The sequence below is a fragment of the Scyliorhinus canicula genome, chromosome 9 (assembly GCF_902713615.1).
Source record: "Scyliorhinus canicula chromosome 9, sScyCan1.1, whole genome shotgun sequence".
Taxonomy (NCBI): domain Eukaryota; kingdom Metazoa; phylum Chordata; class Chondrichthyes; order Carcharhiniformes; family Scyliorhinidae; genus Scyliorhinus; species Scyliorhinus canicula.
The window spans coordinates 27135800-27153753 of record NC_052154.1 but is presented as its reverse complement, the minus strand read 5'-3'; the positions used below and the strand labels follow the sequence as shown (position 1 = coordinate 27153753).

General features: G+C 41.7%; 1 protein-coding gene and 1 long non-coding RNA gene across 8 annotated transcripts in view; one reads left to right on the top strand and one right to left on the bottom strand.

The window, feature by feature from the left end:
* Positions 1-17954, bottom strand: part of zfhx3 (zinc finger homeobox 3) — a 589682-nt gene that overhangs the window by 527664 nt on the left and 44064 nt on the right. The window contains exon 1 of one of the 7 annotated variants that reach the window (XM_038806374.1): positions 13634-13650. The exons of 1 other annotated variant lie outside the window; for it this stretch is intronic. The gene's annotated coding sequence lies outside the window, so the exon portion shown is untranslated. Of the gene's footprint in view, positions 1-4833; positions 4929-6544; positions 6899-12386; positions 12404-13633; positions 13651-17954 lie in introns of those variants that run through there. 5 more of the 7 variants (XM_038806376.1, XM_038806372.1, XM_038806371.1 and 2 more) reach the window with 5 other exon arrangements.
* On the top strand, positions 5314-17312 carry LOC119971177. Its single transcript, XR_005461771.1, has 2 exons — positions 5314-6286; positions 13713-17312. It is a non-coding gene; the product is annotated as an uncharacterized LOC119971177 (long non-coding RNA).

Genomic DNA, 17954 nt, shown 5'->3' with positions numbered 1-17954 from the left:
TTTCTTTCATAAACAGAAGAATGACAAAAGATCATATCTATGCTGCATGTTTCATTTTTGTTTCTTCACCCTCATTTACTAAAGCTACCTTATGAACCTCCCTACCTTTTCACCTCTGAATCCCCTCTGTGGCCCAGATCTTCAAATATCAATGTGACAGGTAGAATACAGTGGGTGCCGGGCCACCAATATCAGACAGAAGAAAATGACAATCTATCTTTCTGTCCCCTTTAGGAGTGGCTGCCTCTGCTCAGTACCTTTCTAAAATAGCACAGCTAAGATACGGAATTCACCAAGCAGAGAAACAAAGCTGATGAAGGCATTTTCTGCAAAACGTTGCACCATCATTACATGTGTAATTTGTATTTTGGGTCTTTTTTTTAATAAAAGGAGAAAAACTTGTCTATAATAGCTTTTATTTGAAAGCTGTTAATATATCAATGCACCACAGTTTAATGACTGTATTTGAAACCAGGAGAAGTGAGAATGCAGCTGAGGAAGCATAATCATGACCAGAGACGGAAAAAAAGAACTGGAACCTATAACAATGCTGCAAACTGGCCACGTGAACATTAGAGCCACTTTAAATGCTGAAAAAGGTATCTAAGCGTTGTCAGAGACCAGTCTGAAACTACATAGGTCCTTTGAGACTATGATAAATACTTCTGTACCAAGGTCAAAAAGCAAGAATAGGTTTTAGTGTTTATTCGGGAAACACGGAGTCTTGAGAAAGTTGGTTGTTCCATTATCTATCAGTGCTTCACAGCATCCAGAATTAAACTGGTACAAGAGTAATTTGTGCAGATATTGAACAAATAGCACTGCATAGCGTTTTGGACACTACGATGTAAATTTGGTACACAAAGAGTTAAAGGGGAATCTTCCAACTCAGTATTTTTTTAACGTCTCATTCCTACAAAACAATTAGCCCAGCTACAATTAACTTTACAGAACCATTGTTGTATCTGATACACTATGGCACACACGCTCCCAAAGTGTTGGTCAAGTTGCTTCCCTTTTCTCTATATGGCAGATACATACTGAAATGCAAATCGAGCCGAAAACAAACCTTGTTTGAACTAGCCTCTGTTCTAAGCCAGTACCTGGTTTGTTTTAGGTGTACACGTACAGTTCAAAACCTGTTCAGCTTAGCTTCCCCCCATACTAGCTCAGTTACACTAAAGATCAGCAGAATGCCTGGTCTGAATCTAAGCAGATGTAAGCTTTACGTGAACTACTGGCCGCTTCAGCCTCTGCTTGTTCCCACCCATTCTTGGCCTACATTACTCATTCTTTCCAGCACATTTCAAACAAAAATGGACTGCGGACAAGGCTTTAATAATTTCAGCTCTTTATCTTCTACTGTTTAGTTTCTGTTCAGCTCTTTAGGAACTGACATAGAAAGGAGGCAATGAGTGACTTCACTCATCAACAAAGGATTAGTACTACACTGCTTACCTTCTTCCCAGTTGCATACTATGTATCGTTAAGTTGAACTATTCCTATTGACTCAGTTTGTCAATATATTCATTAATTTTCACATACTCATACCATCTTCCACAGATAAGAGAATGAAAAAAATACTTTTTCTATTTACAATAATGAGTACATTGTGTTGTGGAGGATTTAGATTTGATAAATGGAAGGAAAGACTAAATCGAGAACATAATTCCATGTCCCCTACAGCAACGACCATAGCTACAATACCAAACACAATTATTGTACCCAGCTTCGGAGCTTATGCAAATTTACACAAACATACATAATGTGCCAGCAAGCATTTCATTCAAAGCCTTGTGTTAAACAATGTTCAAGCGAAGGTTAATCTGAATCATTCTGCCTTGCTGCTCAATTCGGCTTGCCGTGCAAAGCCTGACATCTACAGTTCTGTCTGGCATCGTCAAGGGCTGCATCATTTCCCACACTGCTATTGAGCAAGCTTTCGCTATGCAGCACAGGTACCTGAACACACTCGCGGCCCTTTATTCCTGGCCTCGGCAATTCATTTTAGGCCTTGACTCAATCAATCTACCACCAACGCAGGACAACCTGCTTCTTTGACTCATCTAAGTAAGATGACACTCCATTTGTTCAAACTGAACATCAGACGGCCAAGAAAGTATAAATAATCAGGAATTCTGATCAATGGAAGCACCCTATCTATTTACTACAATATTAATGCTCAATACATAAAAGATGGAGTTTGATTTCTATTTACTCCAAGTTTGGATAGCATCCGGAATTTATGCATTAAATTTCATTAGTAGGGTGAAATCAAAATACATTTTTGTAGCACTGTTTAACAGCTATGAAAAAATTAATAGAAATAGGCTTTTTGTTCTAATATCTCTAAATTTAAAACTCTAACTTGCTGCATTTCCGAATGAAAGCCGGAAATATTAAAAGTGCCGCCAATTTAAAATATTTCAAATTAGTAAATGCAAAAATATCATATTTGCAGACCCACAAATGCCCCGGGACACATTTTAAATGAATTATTACAATACTGGACATTTACTATAAGCAATGTGATATAAGTTTCAATGGCACATCTCAATATAGCCGGGGTTTTGCCAAAAGAAATTAAACCAAGCTGTTTCCGCAAGGATTCAATATTGACTATTGCCGCACAAGTACACACAATACAAAACATTCCATCAATGAGCCACTTAGGACTGTTTTCACTTGGTGCCCTTCTCTTTTTTGGTGGGAGAAGGCATCAAGTAAAGAGTGACTGGCTCAGTTCTGTCAAATGACAAATAGCCTCTGACGGCATTAAAGGCTTGCATAGGTTTCTGACACCACTGTGCTTTCCAAATACCAAACAGTAAGGAGCCCTTCCCCACACATATAGACAAGCCTTGCCAATTTAGAACTACAAGCAATTTATTGGTAAACACTATTGTTCTTATTGTTTCTTTACTACTGTGCTAGGAATATATAGCTTATATTAGTTTTTAATTTGTGAAGGGCCCCAATTATCATTTAAAGGCATACATTAGAGAGATAAAATGGTTACATCTCGCTATCGACACCACAGGTCAATTGATGAAAAAAGGCAAAACATCTCACTTGTTTTTGCAATGGCTGCTCCACTGAGGTCGTCCACATATTTGCAAGTGAACTATCTTAATGTGGATGAGTTTAGTGGTTTAAAGGCACCAGCTCTGGTGCATTTAAAAATAAAGAGTCCTGAAGATGAATTAACATACAATACACACACTGAATGGCCACTGATCTAATCGGCCAGTGCATACCCTAACACTAAATCACAGTCTTGGGAGACACCTAAATGACAAATGGAAACTATCAAAGCTTAGAGGGAAGAAAAGATCCTGGTCAGTTACAATTCGTCAATCATTTGTGTGTATTAAAATGAATATAATTTATTTTAATAGCAAGTGTCAACACAACTGCAAAACACCATGCCCTAATGAAGCAGCATTAACAGCAACTTGTAGTCTTTAATTTTTAATGTCATTTACTTTCAGGTTACACAATGAAAGAAAAGCTGAAAATGGACTGTATATTTCGTTTGGATGGGAATGCATAATTTAATTTTGCGGTCCTTTTGTATTGTTTATGACGAATATTACCTGTATACATTTCTATCCCATTTCTTATCATGTAAATGGATATACTGTACGGATCACTTACATTGGCTTGGAGATGCTTGTGAACAAACTGCACTTAAGAAGCATTTGAGTCCAATTTCTAAATGTGGTAGCTCCAATTAAAAACGCGTCAAACAAAATTTCTACCGTGCTGTATTGTCTGGGCCGGCGACTCTCAATCTGGGACCTTCACTTCTAAGTGTTACAGGGTTAGAGGCACACGCACCAACTGTGCCGATTTAAAAATAGGTCTGGCTAGACAATCTGCAACAGACCTGAATGCGGACGTGTGTCAAGAAGCAGCACCACACACACACACAAAATGCCCCGCAATTAAAGTACAGCGTTATTAGAGTTTGAGAAATATAAATAAATAATTGCTGATCACTACCCTGACACCTCCCCTTTGTGCTCCCCCCCCCCCCCCCCCCCCGTCCTCCTTCTCCTCCTCCAAGCTCCCCTCCCCTGTAGTTAACTGGAATAACTGGTCCGATGTGCGGTGCCTTTGCACAGTCAAAATGCAGTGAAATCGGATCCTCGGCGGTGACCATGTTTCTGCCAGAACTTCCGAGCGATGTGTCTCTGCAGGCAAACACCTGGCGGGAGGCTGGCTGGGCGAGAGGAGGCGGCGGCGCGGATCAGCTCCTGACCCTGCTCGGCGCATCCTCTCTTTTCCTCCGCCGCCATGCACGCACCTCCCGTCCGCCGTACGAACTCGGGCTGACCCGGGCGGGAGGGGGCGGGGAGGGAGAGCAGCCTGGGGAAGGGGGGGGGGGGGGGGGGAGAGAGATCCTGCCCCAATCTCCAACCTAATCATTCAAATATAACATTTTGTCTCCACAATAATTCGAATTCGGCATCTACACCATCTACATTCGCGTCGAAAATTTGAAATATATATATTTTTTTATTTTTTTCCAAAAGAAAGACCCAATTGTAAGGGAATCTCGTCGGATCTGTCTACTGAATAAACTTTGCGATCTCCATTGATTTTTTGTGTGTGTCTGTGTGTACAAAAGTCATAAAAATCGCCTTCGATCTGATATCAGATGCCCCGAAATGGTGTGTTGGCGGCACAAATGATCTCAATGACTGACTGATGTGTCCTCGTTCCCTATTGAGCCTCGATTATCCGTTCATCTCATCTCGCATCTCCCCTCCACTTCACTTCTGCACTCCTATTACTCCACTCGATTTTTTTTTTTACTTCTCTCTCTACCTTTCTCCGTCTCAAGTCTCCTTCAGCGAGTCCACCTCATTTGTTGTTGTTGTTATTGTTGCTGTTGCCCCCGACCGACCCCTTCCTTCCCTGCCGTCTGGCTCTCCTGATCAAATCTGCCCAACGTCCCAGTCTCCCTGGTGGGAGTCGATCCCATCCCCTTTTCTTTTTAATTTCTCTGCCTTGTCTCGTCCCAATCTGGGCTTCTACCCCCCCCCCCCCCCCCCGCGCCTCTCACTCCTGGATCTGCCAACAACACAGCATCTCTCCCTCCTCTCCGATCCGCTCTCCCCCTGCATTCTCCCTTGTTTTCATCTTCTCCGTGCCCTCTATCGCCCTTTTTCCTTCCTCCCTGCCTTTCATCTTGCCGTTTTCACTATCTGCCCCGTCCTTTCTCTCCTCTCTTATCTTCCAGCCCTCGACCCCTTCCTCTGACCCCCCCCCCCCCCCCCCCCCGCCGCCATCCCTCTCTCTAATCTATCTATATCTTCCCCTTCCTCTTTCACCCTCTCTTCCCCCTTCTTCCTTTCGCTCTGACCCGCTTATCTCTCCCCTTGCCCTTTCTGTCACTCTCATTCTGAACGATTTCCCCTTTACTTCGCTCTTTCTTTCATTCGCTGCATCGCTCTCTCTCTTCTCCCCCCCCCCCCCCCCCCCCCCTGTCTACCTCCGGGATTTCTCCTCCGATCTGAGTGCCGCTCGCTGACTCTCCGGCTCTTTTTAAACACATTCTCCAAAACCGATCGATCACATGTGACTCTGAGAATCCGAAAATAAAGTCAACACGGGATCAAGGCTTTCCTACATTCAGCTCGCCCCCCCACCACCACCCCTCCCCTCCTTCCCCTCCCCTCAACATCCCAGGAACTGAGAAAAGAATGAAAACAAAATCCCGAAAAAGAACATTTTAAAAATACGAGAGAGAGAGAGAGAAAAAACTCTCTAACCCCGCCGTCTTCCGATCCCGGGACTCGAGGAGGAGGAGGAGGGAGAGAGAGAGAGAGAGTGAGAGAGAAAATCAAAATGAAGAACTTGGAAATCCAACCTCTTTTAGTCAACCGCATCCCAACTAACACATCCAGGGACAGAGAGAGACCAAACGGGACGGAGAAAGAAAGCCCCGAGCCCGGCCACAGAAGCAAAGCGAAATCCCCCTCGCTCCCTTTCCCTCGGAGAAAGACGGACCCTCACGCCGAGCTCCAAGCTTCATCTCCCGGCTACGACCCCAAGGCAGCTACCGGCACTTCCAGCCCTCAGTCCCGCGCTCGCATCGTGGCGTCTCCGGCAGCCCCAGCTCTCATCCTCTCTATCACCACTAAATAGATAGCTATTTACTTCAACAGGGACCGCTTGCAACCCTTAAAACATTGCATTAAAAAAATGACCATAAGGGGGGTCGAGACTCTGTTGACGGCTGGTCAAGATCAGGTTGGTGCGGATGTAAACATAACAGGTAAAAAAAAATAATAATAAACTTCAGTATTCAAAGTTCTGCTCGGATGCGGTTGTATTTATCATGACCATTTGCAAATGATAATATATATATTTTTTAAAAGTACAAGTGGGGGGGGGGGGGGTGAAGCTTCAGGCTGGCGGAGGAAGAGAGAGAGAAAGAGAGGGGCGCTGGCGATTGACTATAATTAACACATCCACAAAGAAGCAAAGTGGCAAGAGAGAGCGAGAGAGAGAGAGAAAAAAAGTTGAAACTTACGATTTTCCACCGTCTGCTGTTTGTAAAAAGAGAATGGTGTAATCCAGATCAGCTCGTAAAGATCCCATACAAAGAATCCTCAGGGCCCGGCGACACTCGCATTAGGACAGGCAGGACATTCCAGGAGCAAAAATTTCAGCGATCGCGGTGGAAAAGAGGGCGAAACTCGCAATGAAAAAAGTCGATGGATCTTTATTCTGCTAATTAGTTTCCGTGCAAAAATGGCTGTGATTAATTCAGTGCGCATGTGCTTCATTACGAAGGCACGACGGGAAGGGCTAATTAGCAACCTCGGATCAATATTCAAGTGACGCTTTTCGGAGTCAGCCACAAAGTCAAGAATATAGAGATATATATTTATAAAATGAAAAATACTGACTGCCACACAAATGCAAGCGGGAGGAGGAGGAGGAGGGGGGCAGAGGAAATAAAGAATCTACTGTATATGTATAATAATGCGATCTGCTTAAAACTCCAACCCCTCTGCATAGATTTATTAATTCCAGCCCTGATTAACAGGGGTCCCTGCTACCTCTTCCCAAGACGTCGTGGGTTTTTTTTCACTCTCTCTCTCTCTCCTTTACCCCCTCCAACTATTAAGCGATCGTTTTATGGACAGATTGTCTTTAATTTCTTAATCCTCCCTTTACACACACATATATAAAACACAAGTATTGTTTTAATTGCATTAGCTGCAAAACAATATCACCATGCGAGCATTCCTGGAAGATTATGATTTTTATTGGGGGGGGGGGGGGAATGGATTTTGCCACAATGTTGCACACGCGAAGTGCTGATTTTCTCAGATCGTTAAGCTTCTAAGATTTTTTTTTCTCTTTTAGGCAGAAAACCTTACCAGCCAACATTTTGGGATTAATTCATTTTTCTGACAATGGGCCGATTTCCCCCCAGGATCAATCCTTTTAAACTGTTTTTTTATTTTATTTTAAATAAAACACACACTTTACATTACTTTTGAATTGACGAATAAACTCAATTCTCTTAAATTTCTCAGAACTTTACGTTTGGATGCATAGAGCTGGGAAACACACTTTTGAGAAACTTGCGCTCGGAAAGGTAAATTCCTTTCCCTGTTTCGCGATTTATAATACAGTATTTCATTTCACAAAGAATTACATTAAGAGATGAGTGCAGTATTTCCACCTTTTTCTAAATGCATTAATACTAATTTATCATCACGTTTAAAAATGCCAATTTCCCTATTTTTGCTGCTGGATATTACTGAGAATCCACATTTCTTAGGCACCGGTCTTGTTTTTTTTTTTGCTCATTCACCTTTCCCATCTATTGCAGACAGCATCGACATTGTCAAAATAAATAAGGTTGTAAAATCGGTTCAAGTGCAATTTCAACTGAAATGGTAGAATATTTTAGATTGCATCTGCTTCTCCCAACTTTCCCGCTGTCCGCATTGTCTTGAGAGAGTTGATGATTTGAGGAGGGGGGAGAGAATAAAGGAGAACCTCATTGTCAGGACCACATTTCAGAAATAAACATATCAGACAAATTTACTGGTAGCAGAGTCAGGGAAATCTGGGGAAACACACACTTGCTTGTGCGGGTTATCGTCAGAGTTTCCTAGTGCTACAATCGCTCGAATTGGAATTGAAAGTGCTTCAGTCACTGTATTGAGCGGATGTAACGGAATTTGCTGTGATCGATCGGCGATCTTTCGAACTGTTTTCAGGCTTGTTTGAGAGTTAATAAAATGAAATAAACCAACTACACAAATAAATCCAAGAGTTTGAACACAATGTCGAATGCCACAGGAATAGCCAATGTTAACAATTATCAACACTGCTCTATAATTATATAACCGCTGGATCAATAGCAACTATATTTGCATTAACTACGGTATATACTTTTCTACGTGTCCTCAAATAAAGAAATGAGACTACTGCGGCGCAAACCCTGGTGAATATACTTTGCATTTCATTTTTTTTGTTGCTGTTTCTCCATCTATTTCTCCCAAATCTGCCCTGCTAAGTTACTGATAAATCTTTTTTCGGCAGCTTACATCATTTTTTTAAAAAACAGCAACATCTACTGCTGTACATGTTCATCTCGATCCTTTGAGAGAAAACGCGTCGAGAAGGAATATTTCCTTATGTGCCCTATTTACAATGCATTATTATCCGCGGAAATATCCCGAGCTTGTCCTAATCAAGCTATATCGAGAGTAGGAAAATCAGCCTGAAATACATGTCAAAATTATCAATTGTTATCTTCCTGCAAGCTTCCTATTCCTGTTTCTATATATGTAATACATTTCAACGTATGTATAATATGCCTTGATGAATAAAACATGGATTGCTAAGGCAGAGATTGTGTACAGGCAAAACAACAATTAGATATTTGGAGAATTGCAGTTGCTCTTAAAGCGACATGGTTCTGGTGTCTCTGGGCAGTCCAGTACTGGGATTTCATGATACCGCGGCGCTTGTTTGGGGCAGATCAGCGGGGCCTGGGGTCTCTCTCTCTGTCTCTCTCTACCTCTCCCTGTGTTTTCTTTCTGGATGAAATGATAGTGGAATTGAATGAATGAAGGATGGGTTGACGGTAGTTGTGTCTGGCTGGGGTTTTGTTTGCAGGTGCAATGGCAGCGCCCTCTGATGTTCAACATTGACCGCCCTAAGCACTTCTCATCTCTCCTTCCCAACCTCCTCCACACCCCCAGCTGTAAATACGTACATGCAGCAAACAACAAATCTAACATCTTCTCATAAATACGCCCGACTAGCCGAACTATTACACGGGCTCAGATTGAAACGGGGGAGTGGGGGTGGGTAGAGAGAGAGAGAGAGAGAAGATACATTTGATTACCGAAAGGGAATATCAAAAATGGAAAAACAAATCTGTGTCGAAATTATTTGCAATATATTTCCCGTTAAAGTAACAGTTAACGCCTTCCCTTGTTCAGTGTGACCTCTGTGTACCTTTCTACCTGCTGAAAGGTTTACATCGACAAATGTTACCGTAACTTTCTTTTTTAAAAATCGTTTCCAATTAAGACATGCGTTTTTAATCATACTTCAGACAATTCACGTTTCGACTTAAAAACTATGTTCGACTTTATGAAACTAAAGTTCAAATTCTTGCCCCGTGCGGATTTTTCACACGCCGCAATACGGATTCAGAGCCACGCGTCCAAGGAAGGGGTGCTTAATTAATAATGAATCATGATTTTATTAATTAGTATCACCTCAGGTTCAGTGTGAAAGTTAATGTTTTGCATCAAGTTAACGAATATTTCAGCGCAAACGGGGCAATTGCGTTATCTTCGCGCCAGGGATGAAGCAGTTTGCTCAAGTTTAAATGCCATGTAACAGTTTCGGGGATTGGACTTTGATGTTTTGAATTAGTTACATCGAACACCAACGCTGAAAATTACCGTTTACATTTTGCACAGCGAGGTGCGGGAGCCAAGTGTTACCCTAAAGGGTATTTGTAAATTGCAGATGCTCCGTTATTGTATGCGTGTGTTTATATATGTGGATATATACAAAGCTGAGCACAGTAATAAATATTGGTGAAATCATCTCAAAAGGAAAGTCGACTGAGCTCTTTTTTCAAACTGATTGTTTTAGGCTTTGATGTCTGCTAAACAATTTTGGCAATAAGATTACAATGGAAATAAATCGGCGGTGTAGAGCTCTGATTCCCATTAACAACATGATGTATGAAGCACATTTTAGCATTTCTGTCAAAAACGACTCTTCATTCCTCAAATGAAAAAGGATACATCTTATAAAACGTTTACCTCGAAATAATTAATGCAAATCAAATTTAACAATTTTATCATGGAAAAAGGCACGCGCATCTGCTGGCTTTTGCCCAAAAAGAAAGGTGCTAGACGAAAATAAAACTTTGATGGATGACAAAGTACTGTGTTTATTTCTCACTTTGAACGCGGGCAATGTACTTTAACTAAGCAACTAATGCATAGAAATCGTCTTTATTGCAAGGCACAACGTCTATATGCTGATTCCATAGACTGTGTGTACATTTTAAGGTTTAAGAAACAATTGCATACCGGGGTCTAATTACAAGCAAATATCTTAAATGGTTCTAACAAAGACTAATGTACGAATACATGCAAAACTGCATCATCCTATTCGGTTTAAAATGATACTCGTTCAATCGCTGGCCAGTAAAACGCGTGTCCAGTCCTGGTTTATATATCTTTTTAATATGAATCGACTGAACTCTTTCAAAGGGGTTGACCTGCGTCGTAACGCTTTTTTATTAATAGTGGACAGTGGAACTCCGACAGATATAACGGAGATTGGATTCGCTACAGGTCCCGAAGGTTGCTCTGAGTTTCCTTAGTGATGCAAATACATCGCACTTTAATGCCCTGCTTGATAACCTTCCATAACACGGTACTTGCAGTGTGGCTATTTTGGAGGTTTGTTTTTGGAATGGGCGAATGTTGGAAAGCCAAACCAACTGTCTTATGGGTGATAGGGAATAGCTGTTCAGTCGAAAGGATTAGACACTTAAAAAAAAGGATAGGTGTTTGGCTCAGATTCCACTCTCATGGCCACAGGCAGAGGCAACGCTTTTTCCACGAGAAACAGCCAGCCGTGCACAGATACACACACACACACACACACTGAGAGATCTTAACAGAACCATGTGATACATGTCCTAAAATCCCTGCATCCAATTCACAGATAGATTTATCTGCATGCATCGTGTACACACGTACGTATACGGTATACTGTATCATGCATTCACACGTGTATACAGAGTACATCTAAGTTACCAGAGAGCTACATAATTCATTTTTAATGAAGGCAATATATATCCCAACAACCTTTATTAGTAGTCTTGTTGGGTCTTTTTTTAATATAGCTGATGTTACCTACAGCAATACCAAAACAAAAATCCTACCCTTTCCCCTATTTTCTTGCTGTCAATGGGATACAATGAGGAGATCCTTCGACTGTGCCTTGCTGAAACTGTTCCCTCCACACAGTATTCATGCTATGGTTAGGCAGTTATCAGCCGCAAGTTCCCAATCGAGGACAGCGTAAAACTTTTATCTGGGCACAACGCATCTCCTTCAAGCTTGACAACCCAGTGATGCAAGGTTTCACGTACAATTTGTTACACTGCTAATTTTAATATCGTCTCCATCAATTGTTAACATTGTTGCAACGTTATTTCTCGATATATACCATTATCAAATTAGTTTGAAACACTTGCATTGTTTCCAATTATGGAAGCTTCGCTATTTGGTCACCGGGTTGAACAGCTGGAAGAAAATGACATAAATAGGAATTTCCTATCATTCACATGTTAACATTGAGCAGTCGTCATTTTATTTGACGCAGTGTACATTAACTTATCCAAACCTTTAGTTTCGATGCATTATGTTTTTCAAACAGCCAAACTAATTCTCTCACCTATATACATAATCTCAGAATAATACACCATTCACCACATTTATTGATCAAATATAATGAGGCATATTTGCATATATTTAGTATCAAACAGGGATCCTGCATTAAGTGCAACATTCATAAATCGACAATGCATTTAATATAACAAACAATATATTCGTTTTCCTTTTGCATTTCTAAGCAATATCAGGCTGCACTGATCTGTTATCCAATGGCTTAGTCTTATTTATTCAAATCAGATGTACACAAGCAACCTGTTTCTTCCAATCCGCAATTTAATAAGTGGAACTACAAGATAATTTCGAACTAAGCCAGTGCAACTTGAGTTCTGATTGCAAAATATTTGTCTAAAGATAACTGGCAACGGTTTTACATATTGCAGTTTTGCAAAGCACTGACTGGAGTTTGCTGACCTGTTGCCCTAAAGGTCTATGGCGTCGGTGGTTTCACTGCAGCGACTGAGAGGCTCAGAGTAGGGAATTTCCCTTCGCATCGACCTTGCAGCCAACCACCACCTCACCTGAACGCATCACGTGGTCTCGCAGGGCCGGGGGAGGGGGGGGGGAGGGCCTGTGACGTCTTCCACTGACAGGTGACGTGCTTTCGATTGGGAAGGTTGTCAAAAGGTACAGTTTGCAAAGATTTGTGGGGATTGTAGTCCAGCGCCTTGATTTCGCCCGAGCTGACCCCACAGCACTTGGTCCCAAACAAACTACAACGCACGCAGAGGACAATGCACCTCAGCGCTTGGCCGGAGAGAGAGAGATGCATGTTTCCATCATCAGCACCTCATCTCCATCTGGAACCAAGTCGCACTTTGTTTTGGTTACTTGCTCCTGTGCGCTGGCCGTTCGCTCACTGCTCGTCCATTGCCTCCTTCTCTCTGCAGTTCTCATTTTATCACCTGCACGTACATTTTGTCGTTTGCGGCACCGGGGTTTGGCAGCCAGCACACCACCTAGCCACAGTCAAGTTCAATTAAACTACTTCGATTGACACATTCAAGGCATCCTATCGATGAAAATACGACTTGTTAAGCACTGAATATTTAACACCGAGAATAAATTATTGATAAGGTTCATCAAAAATACAGATCTAAATGTCAGGAAGTAACAGGACAATTCGGTGCGTGGAACTCTGAAAAGGCATTAAAAAAAGCAAATCATTGTCAAGTCTTAGTTTGATCCCGACTCGCCATTTCTTGCAATTTTGAAAACAGCTTCAAGCGGAATTTCCAGCGCCCGTTATCTAATTGCACCTCGCAGCGTCCTAATGCACTGGAAGATTTCGAAACTAAAGTACGAGTAATTCTTCCAGTTGATTAACCATCAATGGTACCCTCCTGCTTGTGTGCACCACCATGTCACGTTTTACGAAACATACTATGCCCCTGACCCTTCAACCGAAATGCTGAAGCTGATTTATGGAACAGTCAACATGTTAGAGAGCAGTTTTTCCAATGACTTGCTAATTGACATCAACACGCAACAGCCACCGGTGACTGACATGTAAAGGCTTTGAAAACAAAGGGTATTGCAGACTGACATCACAAAGGACAAGGCACCTGATTCCCGCTTAGAAATATCTTCAGTTATTATGCGACTCCCCATCAACCTTGATATATATTTGCACAGTAAAAAAAAACAAGCAAAATACTTACAATTTCTAGGGTTATAACAATTGTAATCCATAGGTGTGATTGAACAAAGAATGATTATTTTCATGCTTTTATTCCTCAGGTTACAGAAGTGACTCTGCTCCCAGTTTGATCTTGACTATGGTCTCCTTAATCTGGACAGGAGCTGCATTTGTGTAACAATAAAAACAACGCATCCTGCTGGAGTCTGGGAAGGGTCTCGTTTCCCTCTTTCCTCTTAATTCAAAGTCACTTATTTTGATCATTCAAAAATATTTCAGGCACCGAATTCAGCCCCGGCTACATTATTCTATTGTCTGATTTGAATTACTGGATAATTCAACTCTTTTCAATCCAAATGATCAAGGCAGAACGCTGTTGCCATTTCTAATTAAGATTTCTCCTTTTTTTGTTGGAATTTGTTACATCAAAACGGCAAGACGAACAGTGAAGGAATATATCCAGCTGATGGGGTTACAATTGTTCCTATGTTGAATTAAATTCATAGCTGACCTGTCCATATTGAGGAATGCCCCCACAACCACATGACCCTGATTGCGTTCTGGAGTGGCTTATCATGTCATATAACCCATTTTGTGCTTTATATGTCACAGTCCTCTGCTAAAACTTACATCATAATATGACAGCTCGGCCCGAGGCAGAAAGTTTTGCGGGTGAGGATTTGCCTATATGATCTAAATTGACTCAAGGGTTGCGCTAAAGGAGAATATCATTGGTCGCAGGTGACAACATTTGGATGAAATGTTAAAGTGAGGCCCCATCCACCTGCGAAGATGAATATAGACAGTCCTATGATACTATTTGCCGAAAGAGTGCTCCCCTGGCCAACATTCATCCCTCAACCAGCCTAATGAAAAATGGTCGCTTATCTCATTGCCGTGTGTGGGACCTTGCTGAGGGCAAACTGGGTTAAGATTTGTCTGACAAACAACACTTCAAAGGTATGTCCACTACCTTGGAAGAACGCGGGGATATCGTAAGGACATAAATACACGTTCTCCTTCAGTTTCATTCATTGTCCCATTTTTGAAAGAAAGAATTTGCATTTATGGAGACCTCATGACCTCAAGGCACCTTAAATATTTCGCAGCCAGTGGTCAAAACCAGGAAAATGCTGGAAACTCCCAGACCGGGTCTGTGGGGAGGACAGGCAATTTAATGTTTCAGGGATGTGGATCCATTATCAACTCTGGAGGAGCAGGTTTAAAAAAAGGAGGCAGGGACAAGGGAGAAGTGGGGCGCGCTACTGTTTGAAGTGTAGGAACTTATGCGTGAGGGCGATGCGAAGGCAGCATTTCTGAGGGGGTTCTTCCGATCTCAGACGTCGGAGGCAATTTCCGCCGCTGCTGTTTCGCTGGAGTTTTCACCAACCTTACACCGAAGTTGCGATGGAAGACTTGGAACCTGGCCGCAGAAATTACTTGTAGAGGAAGATCCATTTAAGAAATCCAGTTGCATTTTTTAAAATACTTTGAAAGACGTACAACATTTGTTTGAATAGGTATTTGCGTTATTAAACATGAGTTAAAATCGCTCTTAACTTCATCAAACCTCTCGGCAAATCGTTCACTTATTTACATGCTCATAGCAGGACAGCGTCAACTAGATCAAACTGCATTACCCTGCCACCTGCGAAAGATGTTGTGATGAAAAAAAGACAAATTAATTCCCACCATCTAAACACAAATGCTACACACATTTGTCTGGAGTTGCAACATTATACAGAGCGTGAATGTGTGCTTTAACAAACGTTTTACTTAAGAGTCAACTTATTACTTAAAGGTAAACTTATCTGCTATAGGCGGTGTTTCTCACCGATCACGGTGATCTGTGAGCATTGTTTTGAATCAAGAATTAAATTACCTGCTAAAGATTGAATTTATGGGAAAGATCAAATGCTTTCAGTTAAGCGCATTGTTCTGTAGGTTATAACGTAACGGTTTCAGTCATTCTCAATTTACATACTTATATATGGGGCATTAAATAATAATAATATTAAATAATGGTAACATGCTCAAAAACGTACTTTTCCATAAGACAAGCTTAATGTTAAGCCTGGACATTTTTTTTATTTTTGCTAAACTACAGTGAATACCATAGATGTTGGCCTTTCCAACAAGACAACGAGTCTCCAGTTTCGAGGCATCCTTAGTAACATTTTCCCACAGGAAAGCAGCTGCTGCTGGCTAGTCTGGTCTGGAAAGGGTCTATTAATATAATGGTATGCAGTTATATGTGTTAACAATTGGACTTACACATCAAGATGAAAAACAATTTCAGTGATCGTACATTTGCTCACTGGTTTTGAAATTATATATTTTTTCCGCCATGGTGGAGAAATCAGATTTTTAGCATGCGATTATTCTACAGACCGTTATAGTATTAGAAACCTTTCACTCAAGGCTCGGCACGATCCTCAGAGACAGTGAGCTGCCTTTCATTTTTGCCAATATGGTTCAGTGAGGGGGGGGGGGGGGATCTTTTAAGGAGACCAATATCAGCTGTAGGCCACCCAACAGTACAATTCTCCAGAGATTCCTTTTTTAGGTGAAAGCAGCAGGGACACAGTCCCACTGAATCGGTCTCTGGAAAGAGTCAACAAAAATCTGGAATAACTTGGCAGGGATCCCGTGATGATCACTGAGTGTTTGTTTAAACCCTTCAGTTTTCTTCGTTCAGAATAATGTTTGAGGTTTCAGCCTGTATTCTGGAACACAGCGGACGACAAGGCTGTCAGTTTTCCAGAGCCTTATTTGGAATACAAATTAGGTCATATTCCAATCCGGTGCTGCACTTAAATAGGATCTCACTCCAGGACATCTTTCATACTTTCCCTGCCTAACCACGGTTACAACAGCATCAAAATCACACTGGAAAAATAACACAGCAAAACATATTTAGTTTACACCTTGCATCATAATAATCTGATTCAAAACGAAGTCCAAACATTCCCAATAATTTGATCCCAGTTTATCCCACTCTATGCAGTGGGTCATACTGCTCTGCGCTACTTGTTATCAACAGGTGAATCACCACAGTTCACCCGCGTTTTAACTTGTACACGGTGCTATTTCCCATTTTTAATTCTTCCTTCCAAAATTGTGTCGCTCACATTTTGCTAATCTTCCTAGGTTAGACTGGCACACTTGCCACATAGTAAGCATGCCCACTTCTTGGTTCCGGTTCTGAGGCTCTACGGTGGTTTCAAAGGACCCACTCCATCTCGTCTCTGCCCAATGAATCAATCAAAACTTGCAGTTTGAAATAGACTGGAATGTCTTACGGGACTAGAATCAGGACGTTTAGCCAGGGCTAAATATCAGACCAATATCAGCTGTAGGCCACCCAACAGTACAATTTAGTCCCATTGCTAAGCGCGTCAACACAACTCACAATTGAAGCCCATTAAATCAACAACGACTTACACTTAGATAGCGCCGTTAACATTGAATAACATCCCACGTCAAATTGCAGGGGAAAATCAGAAGATAACCTGCAAATCATAGCTCAGCGAGCTGTCAATAACCCTGAGACTAATACACAGTAGAAATGTGAACACACTGGTACTTGACGACCTAGAGTTCAGAGTTTATCAATTTAACATGTTTGGCAACTTATCTACGTTTCTTCCCTTTTCACTTTCCTGTTTCCTTATAACACGCATTAAAAAAATATATTTCATTGTGTTTGTTTTTATTTCAGACTCAGTTATTTTGTGTCAGCTTTTTATAAATAAATTTAGAGTACCCAATTAATTTTTCCCAATTAATTTAGCGTGACCAATCCACCTACCCTGCACACCTTTGGGTGGCGGGGGTGAAACCTGCACAAACACGGGGAGAACGTGCAAACTCCACACGGACAGTGACCCAGAGCCCTGATCAAACCTGGGACCTTGGTGCCATGAGGCAGCAGTGTTAACCACTGCGCCACCACGCTGCCCGTTTTCTTGTGTCAGCTTTAGCTCAGAGGTGGGACTCACCTCTCCATCGGAGGGTAGGCTAAGGGTTCAAATCTCACTCCAGAGACTTGAACACCTAACCTAAACTGCCGTTTCAGAGCAGTGCTGATAGAATGCTGTACAGTTGGAGATGCTTTCCTTCAGAAAAGATGCTTAACAGAGGCCTAATCTAAACCTTTTAGGTGGATGTAAAAGGCGATGTAAAAGGACCATTCGGAGAACACCAGGGAGGTACCTCTGGTGTCAATGCCAACATTATTCTCGAAACCACTACCACTACCCACCAAGAACATTTATCTTATTGTTATTAGTGGGGTTTCACTGTGCATGAATTAACAGTCCCATTTCCTGCAATAGTGACCA